At 43.8% G+C, this 15,164-nt stretch overlaps 1 protein-coding gene and 1 pseudogene across 4 annotated transcripts in view; one reads left to right on the top strand and one right to left on the bottom strand.

Moving 5' to 3' along the window:
* Positions 1–15,164, top strand: part of ABL1 (ABL proto-oncogene 1, non-receptor tyrosine kinase) — a 176,090-nt gene that overhangs the window by 2,758 nt on the left and 158,168 nt on the right. The window lies entirely within an intron of this gene.
* Positions 9,753–10,271, bottom strand: LOC129478239 (large ribosomal subunit protein eL37-like; annotated as a pseudogene).

Here is a 15,164-nt window from a genome sequence, read left to right as displayed (position 1 = left end):
AGGCAAATATGGTAATGTGTTATGATGGTTCCCAAATTCAGGATTTAAAAAGCGAATTATTTACATTTTAACTAGTGATGATCATGCACCTTACATAGTGAAAATTGGTACAGACTTTTTGGAGAGCTTTGGCGGAACTTATCAGAATTCGAAATGTACGTGCCAATGACCCAGTAATCCCATTCTGGGAAGCTAGTAGAGAAAGCAGTGTAGTTCCCTGCGTGTCCCTGATATCCCTTCAGGGCTTGAGAGGCTAAAACTATTTTCATGTTAATGGAGTACCAAGATCTTGTCTCTTTTGCTGTGTTGACGTTTGCACTAATGGTACAAAAGTAAAGCAGGTGTCTTAGCATGAATCAGGGTTGTGGCACCTAACTGTACTTGTAGTCATTGCATTCTTCATGACATGCACTCACAGTTAAAAAATATATACACACACACACACACACACACACACACACATATCCACTTTTCACTGAAAAATATCTTTTTTTTTTTGAGTCAGATTCTGTCTGTGTCACCCAGGCTGGAGAGCAGTGTCGCAATCTTGGCTCACTGTAACCTCTGCCTCCTGGGTTCAGGCGATTCTCCTGCCTCAGCCTCCCAAGTAGCTGGGACTACAGGCACGCACCACTGACGCCGGCTAATTTTTGTATTTTTTAGTAGAGACGGGGTTTCGCCATGTTGGCCAGGCTGGTCCTGAACTCTTTTTTTTTTTTTTTTTTGAGACGGAGTCTTGCTCTGTCCCCCAGGCTGGAGTGCAGTGGCGCAATCTCGGCTCACTGCAAGCTCTGCCTCCCGGGTTCACGCCATTCTCGTGCCTCAGCCTCCTGAGTAGCTGGGACTACAGGCGCCCACCAACACGCCCGGCTAATTTTTTGTATTTTTAGTAGAGACGGGGTTTCACCGTGTTAGCCAGGATGGTCTCGATCTCCTGACCTCGTGATCTGCCCGCCTCGGCCTCCCAAAGTGCTGGGATTACAGGCTTGAGCCACCGCGCCCGTCCTCATCCTGAACTCTTGACCTCAGGTGATCCACCCGCCTTGGCCTCCCAAAGTGCTGGGATTACAGGAGTGAGCCACCGCGTCTGGCCAGTTTTCACTGGAAAATACCTTGACGAAGCAGCAAAAATTATTAATTTTATTGCATTTTGACCCTTGTGTATGTCTTCTTAATATTCTTGGGTTAAAAAGGGGGGTATGCATCAAGCACTTCTGTACAGTAAAGTGTAATGATTATATCCAGGAAAAGCACTTTGGTGATTGGGTTGCAAACTGAACCAGCCACTTTTTTCATGGACTACCATTTTTACTTGAAACTATGACAAACTGTGGTTATTCAAACTAAAAAGTGTATGAAGGCCGGGCGCAGTGGCTCACGCCTGTAATCCCAGCACTTTGGGAGGCCGAGGCGGGCGGATCACGAGGTCAGGAGATCGAGACCATCCTGGCTAACATGGTGAAACCGTGTCTTTACTAAAAATAGAAAAAATTAGCCAGGCGAGGTGGCAGGCGCCTGTAGTCCCAGCTACAAGGGAGGCTGAGGCAGGAGAATAGCGTGAACCCCGGGGGGCGGAGCCTGCAGTGAGCCGAGATTGCGCCACTGCACTCCAGCCTGGGTGAAAGAGCGAGACTCCGTCTCAAAAAATAAAAATAAAAATAAAAAGTGTATGAAGGAATCTTTCAAAGAAAACAACAGGTAGCATTTGTTGCCAATGATGAAATTTCAGCTTTCCAGTGAAAATTAGGATTTTGGAGAATTTTTTTTTTCCTCTTTGGGATAGAGTTTCGCTCTTGTCGCCCAGGCTGGAGTGCGATGGTGCAATCTCGGCTCACTACAACCTCTGCCTCCCGGGTTCAAGCGATTCTCCTGCCTCAGCCTCCCAAGTAGCTGGGATTACAGGTGCGCACCACCACACCTGGCTAATGGAAAATTTTTGTCTGCCTCTGTGATACAGAGATTGGTGGTAATATTTACATATGCCATATTTTAATATAATGAAGTGTATTATTTGGAAGATCTACATAAATCAGTAAATCAATATTTTCTTTTTTGTTTGTTTTTGAGACAGAGTCTTGCTATGTCGTCTAGGCTGGAGTGTAGTGGCGTGATCTTGGCTCACTGCAACCTCCGCCTCCCAGGTTTAAGCAATTCTTGTGCCTCAGCCTCCTGAGTAGCTGGGATTACAGACATGCACCACCACAAGTGAACAATTTTTGTATTTTTAGTAGAGATGGAGTTTCACCATGTTAGCCAGGCTGGCCTTGAACTCCTGACTTCAAATGATCTGGCCACCTCAGCCTCCCAAAATGCTGGGATTACAAGTGTGAGCCACCGTGCCCAGCCAAACCATTATTTTCTAAATGATCAATGCATGATATAAAATCAGGCACAGATTAAAGATCCATTCAAAGTGCAAAATGGAGGCCAGGTGCTGTGGCTCGTGCCTGTAATCCCAGCACTTTGGGAGGCCGAGGCAAGTGGATCACCTGAGGTCAGGAGTTCGAAACCAGCTGTGCAATCTAGTGAGCTCTTACCTCTACACAAATTTAAAAAATTAGCCAAGCTCCCACTGGAGCCAAAGAGTCGAGGCTGCAGTCAGCCATGAACACAACACTACATTCCAATTTGGGCAATAGAGGGAGACCCTATCTATGGGGGGGAAAAGAATACAGTTCATTGGTAGGGTTTCAGATTCTACATGGCAGCCAGCCTTTAAGAAATTCCTGGCTAGGCCGGGCGCAGTGGCTCATGCCTGTAATCCCAGCACTTTGGAAGGCCAAAGTGGGCAGATCACCTGAGGTCGGGAGTTCAGGACCAGCCTGACTAACATGGAGAAACCCCGTCTCTACTAGAAATACAAAATTAGCTGGGCGTGGTAGCACACGCCTGTAATCCCAGCACTTTGGGAGGATGAGGCAGGCGGATCACTTGAGGTCAGTAGTTCGAAACTGGCCTGGCCAACGTGGTGAAACCCCGTCTCTACTAAAAATACAAAAATTAGCCGGGCGTGGTGGCATGCACCTGTAATCTCAGCTACTCGGGAGGCTGAGGCAGGAGAATATCTTGAGCCCCAGGGGCAGAGGTTGCAGTGACCTGAGATCGCACCACTGCACTTCAGCCTGGGTGACAGAGCGAGACTCCGTCTCAAAAAAAAAAAAAAAGAAACTACCTTTTTTTTTTTTTTTTTTGAGACGGAGTCTCGCTCTGTCGCCCAGGCTGGAGTGCAGTGGCGTGATCTCGGCTCACTGCAAGCTCCGCCTCCCGGGTTCACGCCATTCTCCTGCCTCAGCCTCTCCGAGTAGCTGGGACTACAGGCACCCGCCACCACGCCTGGCTAATTTTTTTTGTATTTTTAGTAGAGACGGGGTTTCACCGTGGTCTCGATCTCCTGACCTCGTGATCCGCCCGCCTCGGCCTCCCAAATTGCTGGGATTACAAGTGTGAGCCACCGCGCCCGGCAGAAACTACCATTTACCATGTTTTGATGTAGCATCAAAGAACAATATCTATGGTTATCTAGAAAGTCTGTTTTGGGGGGAGAAAACAGTTATTTTCCAGTAATAAAAATATTTGTTTTTAAATGAATAATTATTTTTTTAAATTTCAGTATTCATCTCTAATATGGTAACTATTGATGAGATAACCTACACAAACTAAGCCTCTTAGGGGCCTTCAGTTATTTTTCAAGAGTATGACAAGGGCCTGAGATTAAAAAGTTTGAGGCCAGGCACTGTGGTTTATGCCTGTAATTTCATACTTTGGGAGGCCGAAGGCAGGTGGCTCGCTTGAGCCCAGGAATTCGAGATCAGCCTGGGCAACATAGGAAGACCCTGTCTCTGCAACAAGAACAAAAAAAATTAGCCAGGCGTGGTATCACACCTGTGTTCCCAGCTACCTGAGTGGCTGAGGTGGGAGGGTCACTTGAGCTTGGGAGGCCAATGTTGTAGTGAGCCATGATCACACCACTGCACTCCAGGCTGGGTAACAGAGCAAGACCCCATCTCAAAACAAAGTTTGAGAACCGTTGCTATGGAAAGTCTATCAAGAAGGCACATAGGGATGTCTGTTGCTGACGTACTAACACTGAATGGTGTCTGTGTTGTGGTGAGTAGAAAAAAAGCAATTTGAAAATCATTATTTATGGTATGGCCCCATTTTTGTAAAACAAAAATATCTGTTTATTTGTGTATGTCCAGGAAAAAAAAGTATGGAAGGATTTTAGACTGAAGTTTTTATCTCTGGGGACTTGAGCTTTAGGTGGAATAGGACAAAACTTTCTCTTTTTGGTTTGTGTGATGTTCCAAGCGTCTTTTTACAACACACTTGGGTTATCTTGTAATATGAAAAATAGGAAGATTTAAAAACTGAGGCCAGGCACGGTGGCTCATGCCTGTAATCCCAGCACTTTGGGAGGCTGATGCATGTGGATCACCTGAGGTCAGGAGTTTGAGACCAGCTTGACCAACAAGGTGAAACCCCGTCTCTACTAAAAATACAAAAATTAGCTGGGCATGGTGGCAGGTGCCTTTAGTCCCAGCTACTCGGGAGGCTGAGACAGAATTGCTTAAACCCAGGAGGTGGAGGTTGCAATGAGCTGAGATCGCGCGCCACTGCACTCCCAGCCTGGGCGACGGAGTGAGACTCCATCTCAAAATAAATAAATAAATAAAAATAAAAACTGAATTGATGACAGCCCAACCTGTCACTTTTTTCAGATCCCTTTTTATGAAAGAATGTGCTTAAGTTGTGTCTGAAGACAAACCAATTTCTTTGGACCCTGGGTATTCTTTTTCTAAGGGAATACCATGTTATTTTGTGTTACAGATTGTTTGTGATCTTTCATAGGCTGATCTTTCTAGAGTTGGTTAATATCCATGTAGGTTAGATTGAAAAACTTGAATTCAGAAATGTACGGTGTTGAATCAGACATGGATCTGGAAGCCAAGAATAGCATTGGTTGTTGTTGTTGATGGTGAATCTGAAAGAGTGGGCAGATGGCAACTTTTTGCCAGAATCATTCAGGGTCAAAGGGCTAGTCGTATTTACAAGGGAAAAAAGGAAACCACGTTATTAAATATTTCATGCATCATATGTTCCTTTCAAATTTCAGTGGCTTGACTAAGAAAATTCACTTTTGGGAGAGTTGGTAAAACAATTGAAAGCATTTAGTAGTCAACTTTTTCCTTAGTGTTTCCTTCTTTCTTCAACAAACATTTTATTGAGCACAGACTATGACAGGTAGTGTTCTAGTCACCAATGATATATTTGTAAACAAAACAATCCCTGCCCTCCTAGAACTTACATTCTAGTGGGAGGAGACACATCATAAATAAGCTAAGTAAATAAAATACAGATACGTTAGTGATATGTGCTGAGGAGAAGAATAACGTAGAGAAGGGGACAGGGAATGGGGTAGGAGGTGTAATTTTAGTTAGGGTGGCTAGAGAGGCCTGACTGAGAGGGCGGCATTTGATTAAACACCTGAAGGAAGAAGATGAGCAGCAGGGCACTGTTGAAATATGTGAAAGCATTTCAGGCCGAGGGAACCAGGATGCAGAGACCTGAGGCAGAGCTTGCTAGTTTCAAGGAGCAGCCTAGAGGCCACTGCACTGGAGCAGAGAGCAAAAGGAGAGATGCAGGAGGTAAAATGGAGGGTGGGAAGAGAATAGCTGAAGGAGAGGGTGGCCTCATTGGCCATTTCAAGGATTTTGACTTTGATTCATATGATGTGGGAAGGCCTTGGAGAATTTTCCAAGGGGGCTATACTATCTGATGTATGTTTTAGTATTAAATAGAATCTCTCCGGCTGCTAAGATCTGAAGGAGAACAAGGGAGCAGGGATTCCACGGGGGCGTTGATTGCACGGAGCCAGGTAAGAGTGATGATGCTTGGACCAAAGTGGTGGCACTGGGTGGAGGGTAGAACCGACAAGATTTGCTCTCGATTAGATGTGGGGTATGGGGGTGTGAGAGGGGCCAAGTGTGACTCTCAGGTTTTTGAACTGAATAACTGGAAGAATAGAGTTGCCTTTTATTGAAATGGAGGTCGAGGCTGCAGTGGTAAGCTGTGATTGCGCCACTGCACTCCAGCCTGGGCAACAGAGCAAGACCCTGTCTCAAAAAAAAAATTATTTACTATCAGTTAAAACTATGGTTCTCAAAACTTTATTTAAAATAATAGAAACTTGATAAATCAACACTGTAGGCTGGGCACTGTGGCTCATGCCTATAATCCCAGCACTTTAGGAGGCCAAGACGGGCAGATCACTTGAGGTCAGGAGTTCGAGACCACCCTGGCCAACATGGTGAAACCTCGTCTCTACTAAAAATACAAAACTTAGTCGGCATGGTGGCACGCACCTATAGTCCCACCTACATGGGAGGCTGAGGCAGAGGGATCACGTGAACCTGGGAAGCGGAGGTTGCAGTGAGCCAAGATCATGCCACCGTACTCCAGCCTGGGTGACAGAGCAAGACTCTGTCTCAAAAAAACAAACACTGTAATTCTCATTACTCTTAAAATTATACTAAGGCCAGGTGTGGTGGCTCATGTCTGTAATCCCAGCACTTTGGGAGGCCAATGCAGATGGATCACTTGAGCCCAGGAATTCAAGACCAGCCTGGGCAACATGGCGAAACCCCATCTCTACTGACAGTACAAAAAATTAGCTGGGCATGGTGGTACACGCCTGTAATCCCAGCTACTCAAGAGGCTAAAGTGGGAGAATCACCTGAGCCTGGGAAGCCAAGGCTGCAGTGAGCTGTGATGATGCCATTGCACTCCAGTCTGGGTGACAGAGTGAGACCCTGTCTCAAACAAACAAACAAAAATTATACTAAGTATCTGTATACATTAGAAGGTGGGAGGAAGTGCAATTATTGGATCCTATAGGCATTAAAGTTAAATTTGTCAGGTTCTTTTTTTTTTTTTTTTTTTGAGACAGTCTTGCTCTGTTGCCCATACTGGAGTGCAGTGGCACAATCTCAGCTCACTGCAACCTCCAACTCCCGAGTTCAAGCGATTCTCCTTCCTGCCTCAGCCTAATTTTTTGTATTTTTAGTAGAGACGGGGTTTCACCCTGTTAGCCAGGATGGTTTTGATCTCGTGACCTCGTGATCTACCTAGCTTGACCTCTCAAAGTGCTGGGATTTCAGGCGTGAGCCACCGTGCCTGGCTATCAGATTCTCAAAGAGGTTATTTGGACAGGCTGGGCGTGGTGGCTCATGCCTGTAATCCCAGCACTTTGGGAGGCTGAGGCGGGCGGATCACCTGAAGTCAGGAGTTTGAGACCAGTCTGACCAACATGGTGAAACCCCATCTCTACTAAAAATACAAAAATCAGCAGGGCGTGGTGGCATGTGCCTGTAATCCCAGCTACTCCGGAGGCTGAGGCAGGAGAATCGCTTGAACCTGGGAGGTGGAGGTTGCAGTGAGCCAAGATCACACCACTGCACTCCAGCCTGGGCAACAGAGCGAGACTCCATCTCCAAAAAAAAAAAAAAAAAAAAGGTTATTTGGAAAGATTATATCCATCTACTTAATGCTAGGGATTGGATTGTGGTACATGGACTGTGAAAATGCAAAATTGGAGGTGTGTACTTTGTTTTATTTTAGAGAGGGGGTCTTGTTTTGTCACCCAGGCTGGAGTGTAGTGGCACAGTCGTAGCTCACTGTGGCCTTGAACTCCTGGGCTCCAGTGATCCTCCTGCCTTGGCCTCCCAAAGCAATGGGATCACACATGTGAGCCACTGTGCCTGGCCATGTGTGTACATTTTTTATAGGCACTCAGTTGTTTCCAATAGTCTAATATGTTTTGTATGGGCTTCTTATTTTTCATGAAACCTTACTACCCATTTTAAGAAATTAGTAATATAGAAGAAAACAGAAGTTTCAGTTGTGGGGTAAGTAAAGAAAGATGATCAAAGATGATTTGACCAAAAGAGTTTTACTTCATTTAAACGAAGCATGTTGTCAAAGAAAATAGAAGTGGGAAAAAATGTGAAATCATTTTGTATCAGTTAAGGACATAACCGTGCTTGTGCTTCAGATCTCCAAGTATGAACACACTGATGTGTTGTAAAGTGTGTTGCAAATAGATGCATTTTTTGAGTGGGAAGGAGAGGGATGTGTTAACATGATTTAGCTGGGAATTAAACCCATAGGAATGTGTCAGGCATATTTTCTGTGACAAGGGGGTAAAAAGATTAAAATGGCTACTGAAGATGGGCTTCAGTAAGAGGAGGTCTCCCAAAGGCCTTCTCTGCCCTGTGCCTCTGCAGTTCCCTGACTCCTTGCTGTGTTCGTCCCTGCCTTTTTGGTGGTTGTGCCCCTGATGTCACTCCCCTGTGTGTTCAGATCCTACCTGTTGGCCAGGTGCAGTGGCTCACACCTGTAATCCCAGCACTTCGTGAACCCAAGGCGGGACGATCCTCCGAGACGAGGAGTTTGAGACAGCAGCCTGGGCAACATAGCAACACCCTATTACTACTAAAAATAAAAAAATTAGCTAGGCATAATAATGTCATGCGCTTGTCTAGCCACTTGGGAGGCTGAGGCAGAAGGATCACTTGAGTCCAGGAGTTCAAGGCTGCAGCAAACTGTGATCATATCATTGTACTCCAGCCTGTGTGATAAAGCAAGACCCTATCCCTTAAAAGTAAAAAACAAACAAACAAAAAACAAACCTACTTAACCTTTCAATACTCTCTTCCAGTCCCACCTCCCTTCTGAAACCATATTTTACATCTCTGGTCCTCATTAAATTTTCTGTAACTTCTGCCCTTGTAACTCTTCTGCAACACAAATGAATACATAATCATATACTGCCTAGTAGTATTTCCTAATTGTTTTGTGTGAGTTTCATGGAAGAGAGTGTTGAAACGTAGGTAGGTTTGTTTTTTTATTTTTTAACTTTTTTATTTTTATTTTTTTTTTGAGATGGAGTCTCACTCTGTCACCCAGGCTGGAGTGCAGTGGCGCGATCTCGGCTCACTGCAAGCTCCGCCTCCTGGGTTCACGCCATTCTCCTGCCTCAGCCTCCCGAGTAGCTAGGACTACAGGCGCCCGCCACCACACCCAGCTAATTTTTGTATTTTTAGTAGAGACCGAGTTTCACGGTGTTAGCCAGTATGGTCTCAATCTCCTGACCTCGTGATCCGCCCGCCTCAGCCTCCCAAAGTGCTGGGATTACAGGCATGAGCCACCACACCTGGCCTTTTAAAAAAAATTTTTAAGAGATAAGTAAGGTCTTGCTTTGTCGCCCAGGCTGGAGTACAATGATATGATCACTGTTCACTGCAGCCTCAAACTCCTTAAGTAAACTGTAAGCTTGTGAATGCAGATTTCATCTCATTTTCTATTTCCCCAGCATAATGCTGAATACATAGGCTCTCCATAAAAAAAATTCTTGATAATAATGATATTAAATGGACTAAATGAGAAATTAAACTTTTTATTCACTTACAAGGAATGAGAGAAAGTTCTCAAATAGCTAACTTATTTTCTTATGTATCCTAGGACTTTTTATCTAGTGCTGGGGTTTCTTACCCAATGAATATACTTACATATGTTTATTTTATTTATTTATTTTTGTATTTTTAAAAACCAGAACATTTATTGTGTGGCTAATCTTTGAAATTCTTGGCTGGGCTTGGTGGCTCATGCCTGTAATCCCAGCACTTCAGGAGGCTAAGGTGGGCGGATCACTTGAGCTCAGGAGTTTGAGACCAGCCTGGCCAACATGGTGAAAACCCATCTCTACTTAAAAATTAGCCAGGCTTGGTGATGCACACCTGTAATCCCAGCTACCTGGGATTGTGCCAGTGCACTCCAGCCTGGGTGACAGAGGGAAACCTGTCTTAAAAAAAAAAAAAAAGCAAATAAATTCTTGAGATGAACTGGATGCTGCAACAGCTGCTCTCTTGGGTTTAGGCATTGTTCCTTTATGGAAATCCACGCCGCTTCATTTGGCCAGTCCCTGTGGCCTTTAGTCTTTTAGCCTTGGCACTCCAGTCATACTTCCTCTTGCGCTTGGCGGGGTAGCCACATTTGCCACAGGTAGACTTCGGAAGGTGACAGGCCTTAGAGCCACAGTGGCCGCACAATGTGTGCATCGTATCGCGATGCTTTTCAAATGATAACTTTCCCTTTGTCATCTTCCTTCTGTGTCTATTTTTTTATTGTGGTAAAATATACATAAAAATTACCATTTTAACCTGTTTAGGTGTATAATTCAGTGGCATTAAGTATATTCACAGTGATGCAGTCATCACCACTATCCATTTTCAGAACTTTTTCATCATCCTAAGTAGAAACTCTGTACCCATTAAAAAATAATATCCCATTTCCCTCTTTCCCCACCTCTTGGTAACCACTTTTATGCTTTTTCTCTCTATGAATTTGCTCATTCTAGGACTTCATATAACTATAATAATACAATATTTGCCCTTTTGCGTCTGGCTTATTTCACTTAGCATTTTTTGTTTGTTTGTTTGTTTGTTTGTTTTTGAGATGGAGTTTCGCTCTTGTTGCCCAAGGTGGAGTACAATGGCGCGATCTCGGCTCACTGCAACCTCTGCCTCCCGGGTTCAAGCAATTCTCCTGCCTCACCCTCCCAAGTAGCTGGAATTACAGACATATGCCACCACGCCCAGCTAATTTTGTATTTTTAGTAGAGATGGGGTTTCTCCATATTGGTCAGGCTGGTCTTGAACTCCTGACCTCAGGTGATCCGCCTGCCTAGGCCTCCCAAAATGCGGGGATTATAGGCATGAGCCACCGTGCCTGGCCTCACTTAGCATGTTTTAAAGGTGCATCTGTTGTTACATGTATCAGAATTTCCTTCTTTTTTAAGGCTGAATAATATCCCATTGTGTGTGTATATATATCTACACCAAATTTTGTCCATCTGTTGGTGGAACTTGTGTATGGTGGTTTTTTTTTTTTGTTTGTTTGTTTGTTTGTTTTGAGACAGTCTCACTCTGTCTCCCAGACTGGAGTGCAGTGGTGTGATTGCCTGAGCCCAGGAGTTCAAGCTTGCTATAACCTTGACCTCCCGGGCTCAGGCACTCCTCCCACCTCAGCCTCTTGAGTAGCTGGGACCACATGTGTGCACTACCACACCTGGCTAATTAAAAAAAAAATTTATAGAGACAGAGTCTTGCTATGGTGTCTAAGCTGGTCTTGAACTCCTGGGCTCAGGTGATACTCCTGTCTCAATCTCCCGAAGTGTTAAGATTACAGGATTGAGCTCCCTTGCGTGACCTGATATTTTAATATTTTTTTTAAAAAGTATAATATGCATACAGAAAGGGACACAAATTGTAAATGTACAGCTTGATGAATGAATACCTCCACATTCCACTATCTTGCTCAAGAAGTAGAAAATTATGAGTACATACCAGAAAGCCTTGTGCCCCCTTCCAGTTTCACTCCTGCCTTCCTCCTCCTCAGAGATAACTACTGTCTTACGTTTTAGCACCATCGATTAGTTTCCCCTGTTTTTGTTTGTAATATTCCCTTGTTATCCTTTTAATGTCTATAGGGTCTGTGGTGATATGCTTTTTCCATTCCTCACATTGGTAATTTGTGTTTTTTCTCTCTGTTTCTCTCTCTCACACACCTTTTCAGTTAGTTTTGCTGAGGGTTTACCAATTTTATTAATCTTTTCAAAAAAATATTTGTTAACTTTCTCAATTGTTTTCCATTTTATTGATTTCTGCTCTTTATTTTCTTTCTTTTACTTAAAAAAATTTTTTTCGTGGAGATGGAGTCTCGCTATGTTGCCCAGGATGGTCTCAAACTCCTGGCTTCAAGCGATCTTCCTGCCTTGGCCTCCCAAAGTGCTGGGATTATAGGCATGAGCCACTGCACCCAGCCTACTTTGGGTTTAATTTGTTCTTTTTTTCTAGCTTCTTAAAGTAGAAATTTAGATCGATTCCAAACCTTTCTTGTCCAACATAAGCATTTAAAGCTGTGTATTTCCTTCTAAACACTGTGTTAGCTCTATCACATAAGTTTATCACGTAAGTTTTCATGTGTTATTATCAAACTGTTTGATTTCCAAATATTTGGGAATTCTAGATATCTTGGTTTCTAATTTAATTTCATTGTGGTCAGAGAACATCTTCTGTAGAATTTCAGTCTTCTGACATTTACTGAGACTAATTTTATGGCCCAGCATATAACCTATCTTAGTGAATGTTCCATTTGTACTTGAAAAAAGTATGTGTTGTTGCATGTAGTTTTCTATAAATCAAGTTGTTTCATGCTTTTGTTTAAACATCTTCTATATTCTTACTTTCTATTTTTTACTTATTTCATCTATAGTTCTGCTGAGGTTTTTTTTTTTTTTTTTTTGTAGAGTCAGGGTTTCACCATGTTACCCAGGCTGGTCTTGAACTCCTGAGCTCAAGCAATCTGCCCTCCTGGGCCTCCAGAGTGCTGGGATTACAGGTGTGAGCCACTGTGCCTGGCGGTATCTCTCTTTTTTACTGAAAGAGTGATGCTGAAGATGAACAGCTATAATGATATATTTGTTTATTTTTTCCTTTAATTCTATCACTTCTTTAGTCTTAAAAGCATTTATTTGGCTGGGCACAGTGGCTCACGCCTGTAATCCCAGCACTTTGGGAGGCTGAGGTGGGTGGATCACAAGGTCAGGAGTTCAAGACCAGCCTGGCCAAGATGGTGAAACCCTGTCTCTACTAAAAATACAAAAATTAGCTAGGCTTGGTGGCAGCTGCCTATAGCTACTCGGGAGGCTGAGGCAGGATAATCGCTTGAACCTGGGGTACAGAGGTTGCAGTGAGCCGAGATCGCGCCATTGCACTCTACCCTGGGCGACAGAGTGAGACACCATCTCAAAAAAAAAAAAGCATTTATTAGAAAACAGGAAAGACTGAACAAGAGCAAGAGAACTAAGCATGTAACTCAAGAAGCCAGAGAACCAAAGTAATCCCACAGTACACAGAAGAGAATAATAAAAATAAAAACAAATTAACGGAAGTAATCAATAAAACCAAAAGCTAACTTTGAAAAATATTATTGATCTAGGCACACTTCTGGTAAGACTAATGAAGAAAATATTTAGCAAAGGAACAATATTTAGAATGAAAATATAACTATAAATATTCTCTCAGTTTTTGCCTCTTTTTTTGTTTGTTTTTTGGAGATAAGCTCTCACTCTGTCACTCAGGTTGGAATGCAGTGGCAATCATAGTTCACTGCAACCTCCATCTCCCAGGCTCAAGCTGTTCTCCCACCTCAGCCTCCTGAGTAACTGGGACTATGGGCATGCGCCACCATGTCCAGCTGATTTTTTTTTTTTTTTTTTTTTTTTTTGTAGAGACGGGGTTTCATCATGTTACCCAGGCTGGTCTTGAACTCCTGAGCTCAAGCAATCTGCCCTCCTAGGCCTCCCAAAGTGCTGGGTTTACAGGTGTGAGCTGCTGTGCCTGGCTGGTTTTTTTTTTTTCCTTTTTTCTTTTTTTGAGACAGAGTCTTGCTCTGTCGCTCAGGCTGGAGTGCAGTGGAGTGATCTCGGCTCACTACAAGCTCCACCTCCTGGGTTCATACCATTCTCCTGCCTCAGCCTCCCAAGTAGCTGGGACTACAGGCGCCTGCCACCCCACTCAGCTAATTTTTTTGTTTTTTGTTTTTTTTTTTAGAAGAGTTGGAGTTTCACCGTGTTAGCCAGGATGGTCTCGATCTCCTGACCTTGTGATCCACCCGCCTCGGCCTCCCAAAGTGCTGGGATTATAGGCATGAGCCACTGCGCCCAGCCTGGTTTTTTTTTTTATAGTTTGTGTTTTTCTGCTGAGATTCACCATGTTTTCATTCATTAGGCCTATCTTTTCCTCTAAGTCCTAGAAGGTATTTGTAATAAAGACCGTGCCTGCTAATTTAAATATCTGAGTCATCTTGGGGTCTGTTTTTATTGATTGCTTTTTCTGTACATTATGAGTCAGATTTTCCTGCATTTTTGCATGTTAAATAATTTTGATTGTATGCCAGATTGTATGTGGGTGTTATATTGTAGGGATTCTCAATCTTGTTATCTTTCTTTAAAGAAGTTTTCATTTTGTTTTGACAAGTAGTTTGGTTACTGTAGTTACTTAAATTATTGTAAGTGACTGGTCGTTATGTTCGTTTGACCCTGCCAGGTTTGGTTTTATGCTTTATTAGTATGGATTTATCCTTGGTCCAGACACCTGGCCCTTACAATAGCGGGTACTCTTTAGACTTAATGCTTGGCCTTTTTGGGGTCAAAACAAAATAACAGAGGTGCTCAGCAAAGTCTCTCCACCCTGGATGAACTGGTACTTGAATGTCTTCCAGCACGGTGAAACCTCTGTGTCTGTGCAGTTCTCAGCCTCACAGCCACTGCTGTCTGCTAAACTTCATAGAATCTGAAGCAGTGGACCCATAGGATGCCTCCCACCATCTTCTGCCTACCTCTGTGTTCTGTTACCCCACCTGTGCCCTCATCTTCTCTCAGATTTCTTGCCCTACAAATTCTACCTGCCTCAGCATCCTCAAATCCAAGTCTTTGCTTCCTCAGTTCACAGAGATGGCTGCTGTCAGTTTAGGTTTCATCTCCCTGCACTGTGTTTGGGAAGGTGCCCCAGGCAGGAAGTTGGAAGCAACATGCTTATGTTTTTCTCTTTCCTCAAGGGTCACAGCCTTGCCTTGCCTGTCGTCTAATGCCTGAAAACAGTCATCTCAAATATTTCAGCCGTACAGTTGCTTAGGACAAAAGGATATCTAATACCACTTTTACTGCATTATGGACAGAAGCAGAAGTTCAATTCTGCATATTCTTTTTTTTTTTTTTAAAGATAGAGTCTCACTCTGTCGCCCAGGCTGGAGCGCAGTGGCGTGATCTTGGCTCACTGCAATCTCCACCTCCTGGGTTCAAATGATTCTCCTGCCTCAGCTTCCTGTGTAGCTGGGACTACAGGCATGTACCACCACGCCAGGCTATTTTTTTTTTGTATTTTTAGTAGACGGGGTTTCATCATGTTGGCCAGGCTGGTCTTGAACTCCTGACCTCAAGTGATCCACCTGCCTTGGCCCCCAAAAGTTCTGGGATTACAGGCGTGAGCCACTGCGCCCAGCCAGACTTTTTTTTATTATTTTTTTGACGCGGAGTTTTGCTCTTG

Source organism: Symphalangus syndactylus, chromosome 3 (genome assembly GCF_028878055.3).
Source record: "Symphalangus syndactylus isolate Jambi chromosome 3, NHGRI_mSymSyn1-v2.1_pri, whole genome shotgun sequence".
NCBI lineage: Eukaryota > Metazoa > Chordata > Mammalia > Primates > Hylobatidae > Symphalangus > Symphalangus syndactylus.
The sequence above is the reverse complement of the archived record's forward strand: the minus strand, read 5'-3'. Positions and strand labels throughout refer to the sequence as shown.